The following is an 18050-nucleotide window of genomic DNA, read 5'->3' as shown; positions in this document are numbered from 1 at the left end:
TATCATCTTCTGAAATGAAGAGATTCAGTGAAAAATGAAGATGGAACATTCAGAAACAGAGAATCAGCACTCCCTAATAACTAAGTATAAACCAGGATAGCAAAAATAGCAAGTCTAAAATGCCTAGAGAAACACATTTGTAGACATTAGAAGAAAATAAAAAGAAACTTTAGAACTCTCCACTGACTTCAAGAAGAAGAAATCCAAGCTAATGCTCCACTGAGTACAGAAGGCATACACCCAGAAACACACTTTAAGTCTTACCAGGAGCTCTACAAAGTAAGTGAAACTGGTTTTACTGTGGATTTATGCCCGTTTAAAATCAATGCTGCCTGGAAATAATGCCAATTCAAAGACATTGCCTATTGGGAAATGTTTTTCCCTCATTTTTATTCAATAAAAGTAATGACATAGTTTTCATTTCTAATTATATTCACCACAATGTTCCCTATTTTATTACTAAAATAAAAGTTTCTTGGCTCAAAATCTTAAAAAAAGTATTTTCTTGCAAAAAATTAAAACACTCAATTAAAATACCCAGAATTAACTTTTGTGAATTAGATTTATTTAAAGTGGTTTAATATTTTTTATTCTAAATTCGTACAAGTCACACATTTAAAAATACAAGCTATATTCCATAGTCCACCAACTAGCCCAGCTGAGAGAAATCACAAAAACAAATTAGGTAGAAGGTGAACTTAGCAGAAAAATAGCCAATCCTGGTAAAACTTTACTTCTAAACCTCAAAATTAAAAATCAGAGGAAACCAAAACACTGTTCTAGTCAAGTCACATGTTAGAAAACTTAACAACCTCAAGCAAAGATATTCCACAGTTTGAGAAAACAATCCATCATGATAAGGCATTTTTCTACAATCATAAAATGTAGAAAAGATTAAATAGAACTGCTTGCAACACGGGAAGAAATTTGATTTTCGATCAGATTCCAACACCAAATCAAACTCTTATATGAATTTCTTTATGCTTCCTGTCAGGTCTAAAGGTCGGCTACTTCTAGGAATTACTAAGGTTGCCCGCTGCTCAATTATAAGCTTCAAGTACTTCATAGGTCTAAGTTTAAAACACTGCTTAATGCATTAAGTATATATATTCTGTATCATATATAGTTCAGAAACCACATGTTTAAAATCCATTAAGACTCCACTTCTGTTACTACTTTTTATTATCAAAGCAATTAGTCACAAGAAAAAAAGCATTAGCAGATACGCATGTGATTAAAACATTTCTTTTTTATTCTAATCCAAGTGATTAAAGAGTAGTTTCAGGAAACTTTAATTAGGCTTTTCCCTGTATATTGGAGGACTCCTGCTGGGCAGAAACAAAAGTAGGGCTTTAATTCCAATTTTTGACTTACATCCAAATTGATAAAACTAAGTTTTTTAGGAACACAGTTAGCTAAGAGGCATAGTTAATATCTTTCAATATAGGAAGATGAGTCAAATTCTGGCACTAATGCTAGTGAACAATCCTTGACACTTGCAGAATTCTATGATAGAATTCCACAGCAACACGGAGTTTAAGACGCAGTTATTTTGTCTCCTTTGGTGACCTGAGCAAGTCACTGAAGCGATCTAGAAACTTTTACTTTCTCATCTTAAAAATGACTGGCCTACAGACACACACACTCACTCACTCAAATGAGTGCACGCATAGCTGGAGAAATCTGAATGAGCTCTGAGGATGATGCCAATGTTGATTTTCTGCTATTGATATTGTGCTGTGGTTACACAAGATGTTAACATTGGGGGAGACTGGATAAAATTTCAAACTAAAAAGTTGGAACAAAAAACAAAGATTTGCCTAGATAAATTCCAATATTCCATCCAGCTCTGAAATTCTGTAAACCTGTAAAAATCAATGGTTTTTTTTCTACTTGGTTTCCCTCCCTTTCTTCCATTCCCCCTTCTTTTACTTCCTTATTTGTTTGCTTGTTGTTTTAACTTACGCTCTAATGACTGAAGCCTACCAGTGATACCCATCTTACTGTTTTGCAGTTAGTGGCACACAGAGCAAAGAGGACAATAGGAAAATGCAGACACTCACAAAGATGACTAGCTGATTATAAATGCTAAAATACTATGGAGGAAATTTCAGCAAATACAGTTTCATATACCTATCTACTCTCCAACAAGTATTGACTGAGGATGTGCATGCCTTGATGTCCATGCTAGTCACTGTGGGTACAACAGTGACTAACAACAGACCCTGACACATGAGAACCATAGCAGAATTTACAGGACAGTGTGAGAAAGGCAGGAATCAAACTATCATGCAAATAAAAGTCACAATGCCACTGTGCCAAACAGTGATTCCAAGGGACTGGGCAAAAGAGTGTGGACACAGCAAAGAACAAGGGACATCTGGAGTGAGATGCAGCTAGAGGGGTGATAAGGGACAGACCCAGACTCATACATGATGTTTAAGATTGGAGACCTATCGGGGCTGGCCCCGTGGCCGAGTGGTTAAGTTTGCGCGCTCCGCTGCAGGCGGCCCAGTGTTTCGTTGGTTCGAATCCTGGGCGCGGACATGGCACTGCTCATCAAACCACGCTGAGGCAGCGTCCCACATGCCACAACTAAAAGGACCCACAACGAAGAATATACAACTATGTACCGGGGCGCTTTGGGGAGAAAAAGGAAAAAATAAAATCTTTAAAAAAAAAAAAAGATTGGAGACCTATCAAAGATTTGACACTCTTCTTTGTTCTTCCTGTTTCTAGAAAAGTTGTATGTAGGAAAACTGCCAAGTTTCTCCTTGACTACTGTTCTAAATAAAATCAATAGCTTAACTTCAGTCTTAATTTCTTATTTTAACATAGTCCTCTTAGGCAGGTCACTTAAACTGAGAGTCTATCAATTTTCTTATCTATAAAATGTAAATAAAATCATTAAGCCCATTTATGTCTCAGAACTACTGAGAGAATTAAATGGCAAATTGCATTTTAAAGATGAAGCAAAGAAGAAGGTAGTATATGAATTAAAAAATGATATTTCAAACACTTAAAACTATCCTACAAAAACAGCATTGTTTAATGAATAAAATTCCATTAACTCAACAAACAAGACGATAAGAACAGTAGGCCATTTTCTCTGGAGGGAAGAAGAGTGACAAAATGATTAAATAAGAAAAAACTGTAAGGGGCCGGCACAGTGGCACAGTGGTTAAGTTCACAGGTTCTGCTTCGGAGGCCCAGGGTTCACTGGTTCGGATCCTGGGTTTGGACATGGCACCTCATGGCAAGCCATGCTGTGGCAGGCGTCCTACATATAAAGTCAAGGAAGACAGGCACGGATGTTAGCTCAAGGCCAGTCTTCCTCAGGAAAAAGAGAAGGATTAGCAGCAGATGTTTGCTCAAGGCTAATCTTCCTCAAAAAAAAGAAAAAGAAAAAACTCTAGAGAATATTTCACTATATAATAATACATACTTTCTATGTACGTGACAAACACAAACATAAAACAGGAAGAAGTCAAATTAACCATAGCAAACAGAATTTCCAACATGGGTATCTTAGGGCTTATCTCTGTTGGCTTCTTTCATGGAAGAAAATACTTTAAAAGACTGGTAATAACAGAGATGGGAATAAAAGAAAACCCACTATAGACAACAGTTATTGATTATTCTATTACTAAATACAAAGTGGGTGCGTGCTCCTTAACCACTTGATTATATTTACTACGTAATTTTTATGCAGAGGTTTTTTTGAGTAAAGTTATAAAAAGCCATCATTTCTCCTACTCCTAAACATGAGCATTTTTTGACTATTAAAATATTAGTCCAAATTACAATTACAAATTCAACGTTCAAGGTCTGTAAGGTTATGTCCCCAGGGGCCAAAAACAATATTGCATTTATAATTTATCACAGAAATATTAGAGAATATATCATTTTGTGAAGAAAAATTCACCTCTGAGGCACAAGGAAGCAGCTACACATACAGAGCCAATATTAGGAGATAACTGGTGAGTCTACACCACAAAATTCACTAACAAGAACTTCAAGTTGGGTATTACTCAACTACTCTTAGGAAATCGGCCGCTTGTCTTCGGCACTGCTGGGAAAGCTGCCTTCCTCCTCCTCCTCCTCAACGGCAGCATTTCAGTGAAGAAAAGCTGTCTATATGCTGCCTGCAAAGCCCATTAGACTCTCCCAGGAAGAGGAAGCCTAGGACGGGAAAACTGATTGATGGTGTTGAAACTTACATGCAGCTTAGCTTAAAATGCAGTTCAATTAAGCAATTTTGATTTTTTCACTTCTCTATAATGAAAATGAAAAGAAAGATGATCTGGCTTTTATGCTCAAACACTCATGCCTCAGAATTTGAGAAATCAAGGAGTGAGACTCAAAATTTGAATAGGATTTTGGACAGAATTAAATTCTCCCAACTAAAGCTTTTATGTGCTTTATGTTTATCTGTTCATCAAAGATAATAAGAAAAATAAATAATTTGATGAAAAATAAAATTTACAAGATAGAACACAGATATGCAGATTTGTCAATATACCTAAATCGATTAATTAAGCATCAGTGAGGTTAAGTAAACTGTTGCTTTCACTTTGTTTTGTTTTATGCAAAGTAGTACCTTTACTACTTGATTTAAATTCTGTAAAAAATTTGATCTAAGTTATTTGTCATGAGAATAAACAGACTTCAATGCTACAAGTGAAATCTTTTAATCAATTAGGTATCTCCCACCATTGACATATTTGAGGAAAATAGTATAAGTATACAAAACATGCTGAAAAAATGAATAAATAGATTCATGGAAGCATAAGGAGATGTGACACCAAGTTTGCTGATTCTTCTGAAGTCACTCTTGTGCCCATTCTTCTTTCCCATTCTCACCGGCACTATTATAAATTTTAGGCTTCAATTAGTTCTTATTTATATTACCACAACAGTCTCTATAGAAGTGTTCCGATTATCAACTTCATCTAACTCCAATTTATCCTGCACAGTGGTGTCAAATCCTCATAATCACACCTCTGGTAACATCACGGCTTTTCAATTATTTCTCATGTCCCAATGAATGTGAGGCATATTTATTAGTCTAAGATTCAGGTACCTCCAAGATCTGGTATCAATCACTCACCTCCAGAGCTAAGTTTTCTACCCCTCCCTCGGACTACCACAGACCTTCTATCTGCTGCCCCTGGGCCTGGCACAGTGCAGTCCTCCCATCTCCCATCCTCTGCTCACCAAGATCCCACCTGTTTCGGAGGTTGGAATCAAATGCTCTCCATTAAACTCGCCATGATCAAGCCAGCCTGACATAAGAAATCTCTCCCTCTTCAAAAGCTCTTTCTTTATGCTTCTTTCAAAGCACTTTTCATCACTCTTCTATGCAAAATGATACTGTCTTTTGTATGCCTACATTATTTCCTTAATTTCATAACTCCTTCAGGGCAACTGAGCTTTAAATCTAGGGAGAGTGCCTTATACACCTGTGGTAACCATGTCTTTATTGAATGAGTGACAGAAATATCTTCATTCTCTTTGAGTGTGACAGTAAAAGAGAGAGAAATAAAAGCATCCATTTAAGGATGATAAGCAAATCCACAGGAAGAAAGGCTATTAATAGATTTCTATTACAATGGAATATCAATGATAACTTTTATCAGTGCCACTGAAACATACACAGACTGCATGGCATCATCCGATTTAATCATGTTTTCTACTTTGTTAAACTATGAAATTAATAAGAACAACTTGACTTCCCCAAAGCCACTTGAAGCAAATCTGTCAATTAATTTCACCTAAACCACTTAGACAACTGCTAAGCAGGTTTGCCCAATCTTCATATTTGCACATAAGCTTCTCTTTCTTCATAAGCTTAATTTTGCTATGTTAAGCTCTTGGGTACACCTAAGGTTCCGGGTGCATTAATGGAACTCTTACAAATGCTATTCATTATTCCCTATGCTAAATACATTTTTAAAAATAAAAGCACTCCAGAAAGTCGACTACAACAAAAGAGAAGCAAAAGGGATCTTCTAGAAGTAAAAACAGGAGTAAATTGTGCATACACTGAATTCCACTTTATGTCTTTGCATCCATGGGCTCTTCATCTAAAGTCAAGTTAAGTGCTTCTAAGAAACAAAGTCTGTATTTGAAAGTTGAATTATCACCTCCTTAATTCAGTCAAGTTTGTAAACCGTCAAGTTTACTGAGCACCAAAATATGGGCCCAGCACTACTGCACGGACACCAAAAAGTAAATGATCTCTGCCAAAGGAATATGAATTTCAAGTGAAGTCACAAGTCTGCCACAGTTGCAAGCAACGTAAAACAAAGCATACTTTGACATACATTGGTATCAGTTCTTAAGAGCTAAACCAGGCTCAGGAAAAGGAGAAATCTGCAAGATTCCAGATGGGTGGGAGGGGAAACCATAACCAAAGGCACAGAGACAGGAATTAGCATGACATGTTTCTAGGATTATGAAAGAATGAAAAAGCGATGAAGACAAATCCAGAGTAGTGAGAAATGAGATGGGATATGCAAAGTAAATCCGATAACAAAGAAGACTTCCCTACCTTTAGCGCAATGGAGGAACAAGATGCTGAAGGCCAGCCATTACAATAATCTAGCCATGAGAGAGGGAAGGAAGGCCGAAATAACACAGCTGCAAGACTGGGGAACAAGCAGCAGCAGCAAATATTATTTTTAAGGGAGAAGAGACTCAACAGAACTTGGGACTAAATGAAGAGGAGAAAGAGATGAATGAGTAGTCACAGATGACCTGAAGCTTGATGACACTAACAGAAGCAGGATGTTGGGGAGTAAGAGGAGCTCAGGCCAATTAATATAAGATGATGTGCTGAGTTCCAAGCACACTCATTTAAGGTTCCACAGGCAATGCTGAACTAGACCCAAGCTGAACAGAAAGAATCAGAGACAAGAGAACCATAAGCCTGACAATGATAATCGAGAGTTCAATGAAATCAGGAAGAAGAGAGTAGACTTGGTGAGAGACTGAGCCTTGGGGAACACTGGCATTGGGGAGGAAGAGAACCCAACAAGAGGAATGCAGATGGAATAGTTCAGAGGTAAGAAAAGAACTGAAACAGACAATGTTACTGAAAACCAGAGAAGTGAGTATTTCAGAAACCAGTGGGAAGTGCAGCGGAGACCAAGCCACTGAGCTGAACAGTAAGGTCAAAGGAAATCTCAGGGCAAGTTCTGAAAACTGGAATATACTGAAGCCCAAATGCAAGAAACAGCAGAAGGCATTGTTTAGGAAAATTAGAGTTGTGTACACCACTAGTTTGGCAATAAAGGCAGGCAGAAAAGTGACTAATGCAAGTTTTCAGGTTGATGTAGGAAAGAAGCTGATACTTACTATGCAGTTTGAGTGTCCAAGGTATTACATACACATATACATAAAGCAAGACACATTGTCACAGTCAATAAAATCTAATTTGCATTGTTTTATGTCTATCAATTTATCATTTTAAATTATGATGATGAAACTTGTTTCCAGGAATAAAAATACACTTGTGAAAATAAACAATTATTATTTCAAAAGGTTTAATTATATAATCTCATTTAAATATTATAGTTTCCAGAAATCCATGTGCTTTCATTTAAATATGTCACAACATTACTAAAGTGGCTTTTAAAAAATACCACAAACTTCGTCATAATTAGTGAAAACTTGTCCTAAAAAAACTTCAGACAATAATGATTCCAAAGAATGGAAATTCATAGGTTGGAAATAATAAAATGTATTTACAGTCATAATCTTGTAAAATCAGATTCTAGACAAACATAAAAACTCTTCATTCCATAACTCAATTTAGTAAATAAGCCATTAATTTCAATGGTCCATCGTCATAAACAATCAACCCTTACTGAGATTATATTCCTGCACTGATAAAAGGAAGGCTTGAGTCAGCCCTGGTGGTCTAGTGGTTAAGATTCGGTGCTCTCACTGCTGCGGCCCGGGTTTGTTTCCTAGTCGTGGAACCACACCACCCATCTGTCAGTTGTCATACTGTGGCAGCAGCTCACATAAGGATTAAACTAACAACTAGGATACACAACCATGTACTGAAGCTTTGAAGGAAAAGAAAAAAGGAAGCCTTGAGACATAAAATCTCTAGGTATTTACAATGCAGTTGTTGGGGAAACTGGAGAGACATTAAAAAGGTAATCAAATGGTTTCATGTTAACAGTATTCCCTACTGAAAGTAAGAGAGCAATTTAAAATCAAGCACAATGACTACACAGTTTTTTCACGTCAAAAAAATGCTAAGAAACAGCACTGACATTTTTGAAATTAAAGCAACAAATTAAAAGTCAAAATTAAATTAAAAGCAAAAAAATTCATGGATGATTTTGATTACTTTTGATAAATATGCCATAAACACAACTGTGTATTACCCCTGAATTTAATGCAAATGTTGTTTAAATAATTCTAAATACAAGAAAAACTGTAAGAATTCTTCAACCAATAAATTAAAATGTGAAAAGCCTACAGAAGTTTAGAAAAACAGATAATTGTGAAGGTTAGTTTTACTTAAATAATTATAAACAATAGGGTATACAGCTATTTCAAGCTACTCTATCACTTTAAGACCTTTTAGTAGTTTACAAAGCACAGGGTATAGACAAATCGGAGTCTACAGACTTGGATTTAGAAAAGTGAGGATTTGGCCCATGCTATTGACTTATAAAAAGATCCTCAAAGAAACTGGCTATGGCAGTGAGTGAAAGGAAAGCAAAAAAAATCCATTTCAACTCGATTCTCTCTGACTTAAGTGCACAACTGCACCTGTCAGTCTGCAAAACAGAAATCCTCCCACTCAGAGGCAGACAGTAACCCCATTATGCTCCAAACAGACGTGGCAAATGTTAGATAGAACTTGACTAGGTCTAGACTCATGCATCAGCTAAATATAGTCCACGATTGTGGAAACCACTTTAGAAGTATAAACACAAATATTTAAGTTGGAGCATGAAGTTTCTCTGAAAGTCAAATTAATAGATTCGTCAAAATATATAATGAGGTGAAAGTAGGTATTACAACTTGGTTTCTACACAGTGTTGAGCTGAGTGGTTCTACAACTCAGTTTCTAGTCAAAAGTAATCAATAGTATAGTTTTTCTGTGGCTGTGTTCTTTGTGTCTTGATTTCCTTGCTCCTGAAAAGTTTCAACTCTCATTTCTAGAAGTGTAATATCATCAGAACTTTGAGCTAATTGCTATATGGCAAAATTCTTTAAATGGACGTCACATTTCCTTTCAGTTTTACTCACTCTACATATAGAATATCAAACAATTCCAAAATTCCTTTGATAAGCTATTTTCCTATTATTACATACAAAAAAATTCCTAAAATGAAAATATTATCTTTATTTGTGAACTCTGTTTATCCTAACTATATTAAGGTTCAAAAAGCAGCAGCTAGAAGAAAGAGTTTAATGTAGCAGAAGCTAGATGGGAGGGGAGGGAGGAGCTACATTTCATCTGATTCTAGGAAAAAAACTGATCATATATAAATGAATGGTCAAGATACCAAGGTTTATGCTCATCAACGAACAGTTCTCTCCCCTTGTCATCTCATCCCCTTTTTGTTCTTATAGTGATTAAGGAAAACAACTCGTTGCACCCTAGAGAGAGAACATCAGCTCACTTGTTTTAAACCAGTCACCATAATTAGGTCATATGAATGTCACATACACACAAAATTAAAAATGTGAAACCTCAAAGAGCACAGAAAAAAATTATTTAGGATAGTTTTTAAGAATTTTACACGAGATAATACATATAGAAAAACGAGACTTGGCCCCACTGTAAGGAAATCAACAGAACGATAACCTGAGAATTCATTTGACTTAAAAAGTCCTAGAAAGATTATTTTCCATCTTTGTTACTCCCCACTCCTTTTCTTTACTAGTGAAAGTGCAATTTTAATTTTAGAAAAACTAATAATTCAACAATTTCAATGGAGATTCATAAGATCTGGTTTAAAGAAAATATTTTACCTACGTCCTTAAAGGTAGGATATAAAGTAATGGTTGTGAGGTATCCATAAGACACCAAGATCTCCAACACTTAAATTTTTATATAAATGCCAAAAGAATTAAATATTCCATTCTTTCTAATTTCCTAATTTAATAGGATTCAGAAAATTGACCTAGGCACTCATTCTGTCCCTTACATGCAAACACAAGATAATTTAGGCACCTGGCTCAGATTATTCAATAATCCTAGTCTCCTAAAGATCAGAGACAACCTACTATTCGAATGGTGAACATCTGCCGAAGAGACTCAGCAATATTTCAGTGCCAGACAGTTCAAACGTGTACACATTCAGCTTCCTAAAAGTCAAGTGCCAGGGCAAACGATCTGACTAGTAAGTGCTGTCTATTTCTACCAGCAGGTAGCATCCTATCACAGAAATCAGTCTATAGACAGATTGTTAAAATTTCGCAATAAGAGTACAGATGCATACAATTGTTACTGCCAAAAAAAGAAAAAAAATTACTACAAAGCAGACAGAAAAAGAACCTGACTACGAAGGTCAGTGGCACTTCTGTACTAGTGCCAAGTAAGCATCTGTACTCTCCTCCCCGAACAAACGAGAAGATACTGCGAGCATCCAGCCAACGACCCTGCTTCCTCAGGATTCCTGGGCACGGAAATGTGCATTTAAAAAGATATGTAGGATCTGTGCTCACTGACCCTTTTTCTTCCTCAACTAATTTTTCATCATTTCAATATTTCTCTATATCTTTAACCAACTTCCTCTTTCCTCCTATCTCAGAGGAAGAAACAGAGCTTCTCATTTCCAAAGTCATGACTCCATTCCTTGTCACCTCTTCTCACCGTCCATATGTAAACAAGCATAGATGTGAATACGTGTGTCCATATATAGCCCTGTTCACATCACGTGACCATACTAAACACACCTGTCTGTATCTTATTTTATTTTTGTGTAAAACCTTAAAAATTGTTCCATACCAGCACAAACAGATACAACTCATTATTTTTACAAATGGAAATGTTCCATTTTATGTACAAAATGTTATATATTTTATGTATAATTTCTTTAACTGATTTTCTATCATTTGCTACTATAAATTACAATTATAACTTTTGTTTATAATTATTTTTATTTATATGCATTTATATACAAATTCATAAGGTGTGTGTACACACACACAGAGTGACAGTGCTTAACCTATTTAACAAATTACACTTTTGAATGGGATAACGCTAAATATCTCTCAATGCGAGAGGCACGGGAAGGCTGCTCAAAAACAGCTGGCGAATGTGAAAGAAAGAAAATGCCTTAACAGTTCTCAGGCCTGCTCATTCCTTATGAAGTCTGATAGCTCAGGTCCTATTCTTAGGATGAGCACGGTAACAGGCAGAGATTCTAAGTCTTTCCATGGCTGGTTAATTCTGGAATGAACTGGTTCTCTCTATTTTGGGTACTGTGAATGGGATCTCCTCCCTCCCAGAGTGAACTAAAGCAATGTTCTCACTCAGTGACGTTTGTTGGGGGTTAGTGTCCCTTCAGGCACACTCAGAGCCAAGGTAAACAAACCATTAACTCTAAAATACTAGAGTGAGGGTAACAGCAGGACCCTTCAGACATGGGTGGGAAAGAAACCTCCCACCTGACAGGATTTAAAATGTTCTTCAAAGTCTCCTCTGCTATTCTTAGTACCCAAACAATTCTCTCCCATTTAGTTTTGTCTTTCCATTTTGTGGTTTCTTTAAAAAGCAACGTGTTTAACCAACATATAACATTATTCACAAATCACCCAGCAGCACTGTGTAGAGAACCGAATGATAGCTAGTAGGGACACCAGCATTTTCTGATTTATAACTTCACTGCTCCTTAAATGAAAGAGGAGAGTTGCTCCCCAGACTGAAGCAGAGAGAGCTCTCCAGCCTTGCCCCTCTCATCATATCCCGTCTTGTTGACATGCTATCTTCGTGCTGCTTGTGTTCCTGTTTATGGCTCAGAGAAGTACTTGTTTATAAAACCCGTTCAATGCCCTATTCATCCCGAGAAGTTCAGTGTGTTGAAATTAAAGGCTGTGCTTGTATTTGATAAGTGAAATGACAGAGGACAGAAGGTCTAAACAGCTTTATCTTAGGCCCTTATAAAAGGCCCTAAAATTCAAACATCGCCTCTGACATTCTTCCTGCTTCTACCAAAAATAGATGGCAAGTTTGAACTTCACTGAAACAGCTGTTTCTGGCTATGATCAGTGTCACTGACAGACAAAACTGCACAGAACAGAAGGCTCCCGGGCCTGATCCCATCTCTGCTTCTCTTGGAGACCTTCCATCCCCACCGCTAAGGGGAGACGGGGGAAAGACAGCTCCCCCTCCAGACTCAACCACTGGGATGTGCATTCCTCTTGCTCCACCAGACTCCTTCGGAACCACAGCAGTTCAGCATAGACATTTTCAGATCCACAAACTATTGTTATTTTACAAGAAAATCTTGAGTTCAAAGTAATCAGTTTAGGAAACACATAGAAGACTTCATGTTCCTTAATTCACTTATATCCTACTTCCAAATCAATCAATCTATTCCAAATCCCTGCAAGTCAGTCACCTGCACTCTGATGAACAAGGTACTGCCTTTCCCACTGGGTTAGTCTTCCTACTGCCCACCATGGACGAGCCATGCACCGCGGCAGTGGTGACCTTTGACATGGAGGATGCTTTTCTGTCTTGGTCACAAGTACGTTCTTTGTTTCAAGTTTCACGTAATGTTCTCTTGTGCTGAGCTCTAAGGTGCCAACGTCCCCTAAGCTCCGCACCCAGAAATCCTCTGCTGCCCAGGGCACAAGCACCCCACCATGTTCCATGGGGCTTCCATCCTCATCATTTCTCCACTCTCTCCTTCCTCAATGACCCCCCCAAACTCTGGCCTTACTACTAATTAGCAATAGTTGACTCTAGATAGTCCACTATACTTTTCTTCTTTAAAAAACCCAAATCCCCTTTTCTCCCCATTTTTCCCCACACTGTTACCATTCCTACTTTACCTTCGGAACTCTGAGGTTCTCTAAAACTCCCCCTTTCAAAACTCTTCTCTCCATCATCAGTCCTCTTGAGGAGCAGGCAGCTAACTGGGAATCTTAAACTTAAGCCTAGTGGTGTTTCTTTCCTGCAGCCTCAGAATTTCCCAAACTCCAGATTTACACGTTGTCAAATTCTCCAGAACTCCCTCCGCAGCCCTGCTTACTCTTCAGGGATCAATGTGAAGTGGCAGCAGTCTCCTTTCTTTAAAGGGCAAATGTATGCCTAAGGGGTCTTGAAGGGGTACTAGTTGTGGAGACTGTTACCACAGCCTGGAATTCAAATGTCAAACCCCTCCCCTGCTTATGCATGTAAAATAGACCAGGGGCTGGGTTTCTGCGGTCCAAGGAAGGCTACTTTAGTTAACAAACAAGTACCCAGAACCTAAACCAAATGGCACATATTTCTCTCACCTTAAGAGGGTTGAATACCACAAACACAGCCGTGGTTCAAGGAAACTGTGACGTTCAGGCTGTCTTTGGTGAATTCTGCCCTGCACTCTCCGGGCCCCTTTCTTCTTTGTACCCTTCGCTGGTGCCCACCACACAGCCCATTCCTACTCACAACTGGCTTAAGGGATAACAACTTAAAAGAGGATTTTGATATCAACTGTGGAATTCCAGGCAGTGGAAAGAGAGGAGGAGAGAGACAGCTCAGGCAACACAGGAACCCCACGAGGGAGAGCGCACTGAGCACAGGGGTGCTCCCACATCCTCCCACTTCACACCAGCCACTGGGAGGGAGATTTCACTCTTCCGTCTTCTCCCTTTCAGACTTAGGAGGAGCTGAGATGGAAAGGGGAAGGAGAGGAAAAGGACAACAGGGAGACGGAAAAAGACATTCAAAGCAAAACGTGGAAGTAGTCTAGTTTTCCTGATGTCTTCTGCCTACTCTCTAAACCATACGGAAGAGGAATCAGGCTCAAGAACTCAACATGATGCTGTGTGACGAAAGCAGGGCCGGGACAGAGCAGGTGCTCAACCAGCAGGTTGAAGGAACCAATGAAAAACTAAATGACTTAGTAAACATTTGAGAGTAACGTAAATTAACAATAGATTTTACTGCCACATAACTCTTGCCTGTTTCAAGATTAAAAACAACTCCTCATTAAATCGTTTTAAAGGTACAAAGTGCTTTGCTGTTAGTTGAAATTATCCCCTGCTTTTGACTGACTGTTCCCGATGAAGAGATGTGAAGATAATAATTTAAGAAGCATTATGTCACCATCCAAGGCTGACGTTCAGTCTTCACGTTCTGGCATTCACTAACGAACATTCACTGACAAACAATGCACATCACAAAGTGAACCCCAATCTTCCCACTCATATTTCATTTCAAATCTGAATGGCATCTTTGAGAGTATTTTGATAACATATAAATTAGTAGAAATTAGACAAACTCAATTTAATAAGAGATAAATTTTTTGAGACAATTGCTTTAATTAAGCACTTAAACAACAAATCCAAATGATTTTGAAGTTTAAAACCCAGCACGTTAGGCTTCTAAAATGGCTCCAGCATGACATGTCCTCAATTTTGGTTATGGAGACCCAAGTTCACTGCACAACTCAATGAGGGCAACAAGGTAGCAGACACTTCAAAAGAAATCCATTGTCTCCTTGACCAGAGAAATGAACTCACATTTACTTGCTACATAAAATGGTCTCTATGAAGTCATTCATTAAGAAGTAGTTAACCCATGTGGTACAAAACCTAACAATACAGTATAAAACATGATCTCTACTAAAAAGAGATAAAATATTAAACAAGACACACGAACCTGGCAACACCAGAGTTTCAGTATTTAATCCAACAAATTTCCTACTCCATTCTCTAGTCTTTACCACCACCACATAAACTGTATTAATCTTCCCCATGCATTTTAAATGGTGCCACTTCACTGTTAAAGAACTACAATGGTTCTCCACAGCATTTAGAAGATCAAATCCATATTCCTTAGCCCTCCATTACTTTGCCCCCAACTTCATTCACCTTCTCATCATCTTTTATCATTTTCTCAAATAATAACATTAAAGATAAAAGCAGCTCGCATTAATTTAATAACCACTAATTGCCTGGAATTACATTAGGCAGTTAACCAATACTTATCTAAATCTTCTCAACCACTCCACTAGATGGATATTACAAAACCCTTCTTACAAGGAAGGACATTGAGACACAAGGAAGTTAAGTAAGTTACCTGAGTTACACAGTTAGTAACTTAGACAGAGTTTGAACTCAGATCTATCTGGCTAATGACTAATGGGATGATCCAAATTGGGTACGGAAATGAGTAAAGCCTGAAGAGAATGAAGAAACCAGAAGAATGGAGTAGGAATAACAGAGAATACCAACGAAGCTCAAGAGCAGATTTCCTGGGTACAAGGAAATGAGAGGTAGAAGGCCTAGGGGGGTGTTCACAGAATGAGATTTTGGAATTAAGGATTCCAAAGGGTAGCATGACGAGGCCAGGGACACACATGGCTGAGTGGAATAATTCTAAGAGTCCCCAGAGGGAAGTCAATGAGGCAGGAATTACAGTTGCCTAAAAGGAAAGGAACACCTGGAGTGGGAAAAGCCTGTGGGGAAAAGTTCCCTTCCAATGCTGAGGTAAGCTGTGAAGACTAATATTGACGTCTACAAGGACGTGTCTGCTACTGGAGTCATAAGATTGTGGAAGCCTTGCCAGGAAAGATTTTCCAAAGCAAACAGGAATAATGGTACATGAGTGGTTCCTGTAAAACAAGAGACTTCCAACATTGCTCCAAGGATCAGGATACGGAGACTGTGGTGCTAGAAGGTTTTCTATATTGATATGGAAGGAAACATTGCATTTTCCCATCATACATAAATGAATTTTAAAATGTGAAAGAAGCACAGGCAAGGAAGATTACACACGGAGACTTCCTAGTTTTCTATAAAATGCAAGATGCCTGGTATTGGCAGGCAGCTATATCTACACATACAAAATGTGATGGAATTTGCACAAGACACAAATATGGAGCTCGGAAAAGACACCAACAGGACAGCTTTGTTCTTGTAATGTACTACTACCCTTCTTTCAACTTTCCCCATCTAGAGCCTCACACGTAATTTATGATGATTCTGCAAGGGCGGAGTACGTCAATATAATGAAACATATCTAAGTAACTTGGGACAAAGGCATACTATTCAGTGAAGCTATGTCCCATCTCCAGTGTGATGATGTAAGTTGCCTTTTGAACTGAAAATGACAAACTAAACAATGCTTTCTGAAAACTTCTCACTCATCATTATGAAACTTCTTTTTTCCTATACTCATCTCCCACACAGAAGTTGGTTCCTATAACATTCACAATTTCTTGTAAGTGGTATCACCTAGTTTAAAAGGTTGCAAAGCATGGGGCATTTTTCCATCCATTATAATATAAGCCCACAAACTCCCTGAGTAAGTAAGGAATTTCACCAGTGTGTGTGTTCAGGACCAATGCCAGGCACCTGGTCTCTATTAAGGTCCTAGAGCTCTGGCGAGCGGGCCAGGCAAAGCTGCACCAGAGTTTCCCCAGACACCAGGCAAATGTAGAAGAGGAAGAGAAAGATGAGGGACCAAAAACGTAAGGAAGGTATGGCAGGACAGACACAAAGACTAAAACCACAGGAAATGTGGACACTCAACAGACAATATCCTGTTTAACCCTCAATGGGTCATAAAATCCAGCAGAGTCGGGGATAGTCACAAAATGACTTAACAGAGAATAACTTCATAAAATAAATCACAACAATGTAATACTAAAGAGTCTTATTAGCATGAACCTAGTGCTTGCTTTTTACCTAAGTAAGGCATCGTTAATAAAGCTTTATTTCTCACAGCCAAGCCTTCACTCACTACTATTATATAAATTTGGAACTTAAATCTCAAAAGAATGTGGCAGAAATGGTGCGTCCTTTCCAGACAGTGGTGGATTTAAGCTTTGGCTGTGTGACAGAGACCCAAAACAATAGTGGCTTTTGCGGATGTTTATTTCCCTCTCACCTAAAAGCACAGCAGCTCTAGTGTCCGAGGTGGTCAATGTTTTTCCCTTGAAGTTCTGCCATCCCTAAGCCATCGCTCTCCCCCATGTGGCCCAAGATGACTCATAACCATCTTCCCATTCTAGCCAGCAAGGAGCAGGAAACAGGGGGAGAGGAGGGCATGTGGCCTCCCTTTAAAGGCATGATCCAGAAGCTGCACACCTCACTTCTATTCACATCCAATTAGTCAGAACTTACTCACAGGGCCACATCAGCTCCATGCGAGCCCAGGAAATACTGTCTTCACTATGGGTAAATAAAAGTGAGGAAATATATTACGATAAACAAGGAGCAAAATGAATTTTGGGGGCAATCAGCAATCTTTAACAGATGACCATGGAAACTACAAAATGATTTTCATGAGATATAAAATGAAGTTTCACGGAGTGCACTGAGCCAAATTAGAAGTAACATTGTTAATTTTCATCTTTCCTTAAAGGGGAAAATATTAAAATAGATGCCAAGATACTTCAAAGGTAGGATCATATGAAAGACTAAACATTTTTAAAAACCAACACCAAAATGAACAGTTTTCCCATTTTAGTCTCAAACTTGTTCTAGCATAGAACAGCAAATAAATAAATATGCAACAACAAATTTAAGTAATACTACTCTCGACCCTTGGGCAAATACTTTCTACCTTTCTTTAAGTGATGAATTCACAAGTGAGAGATGATTATATATAAACCATAAATTTAAGTATTTTAACAAAGTTATTTATCTGAACACAATCTACTAGATTTTTAAAATAATCAGCAAGTCTAAGGTATCTTAGCCCTCAGTCCAGAAAAGGTCAAAGGAGGTTTTACACAACTTTCTCTGGGCACATTTCAAGATATCACCTACATGAGCAGTGATGAGGTAGTTCAAAAATGTGAGAAAACATTTCAACCACAATGGAACAGAAGCTTCTAGGGAACTTCTAGGCCACA

The 18050-nt window shown here is 38.0% G+C and overlaps 1 protein-coding gene across 8 annotated transcripts in view; it reads right to left on the bottom strand.

The window, feature by feature from the left end:
- CBLB (Cbl proto-oncogene B) overlaps positions 1 to 18050 on the bottom strand; it is a 194880-nt gene that overhangs the window by 139321 nt on the left and 37509 nt on the right. Inside the window, exon 1 of one of the 8 annotated variants that reach the window (XM_070242891.1) lies at positions 13036 to 13260. The exons of 6 other annotated variants lie outside the window; for them this stretch is intronic. The gene's annotated coding sequence lies outside the window, so the exon portion shown is untranslated. Of the gene's footprint in view, positions 1 to 13035; positions 13261 to 18050 lie in introns of those variants that run through there. One more of the 8 variants, XM_070242889.1, reaches the window with a different exon arrangement.

Source organism: Equus caballus, chromosome 19 (assembly GCF_041296265.1).
Source record: "Equus caballus isolate H_3958 breed thoroughbred chromosome 19, TB-T2T, whole genome shotgun sequence".
Lineage (NCBI taxonomy): Eukaryota > Metazoa > Chordata > Mammalia > Perissodactyla > Equidae > Equus > Equus caballus.
Note: the sequence above shows the minus strand (reverse complement) of the source record. Positions and strands in the feature narration are given on the sequence as shown.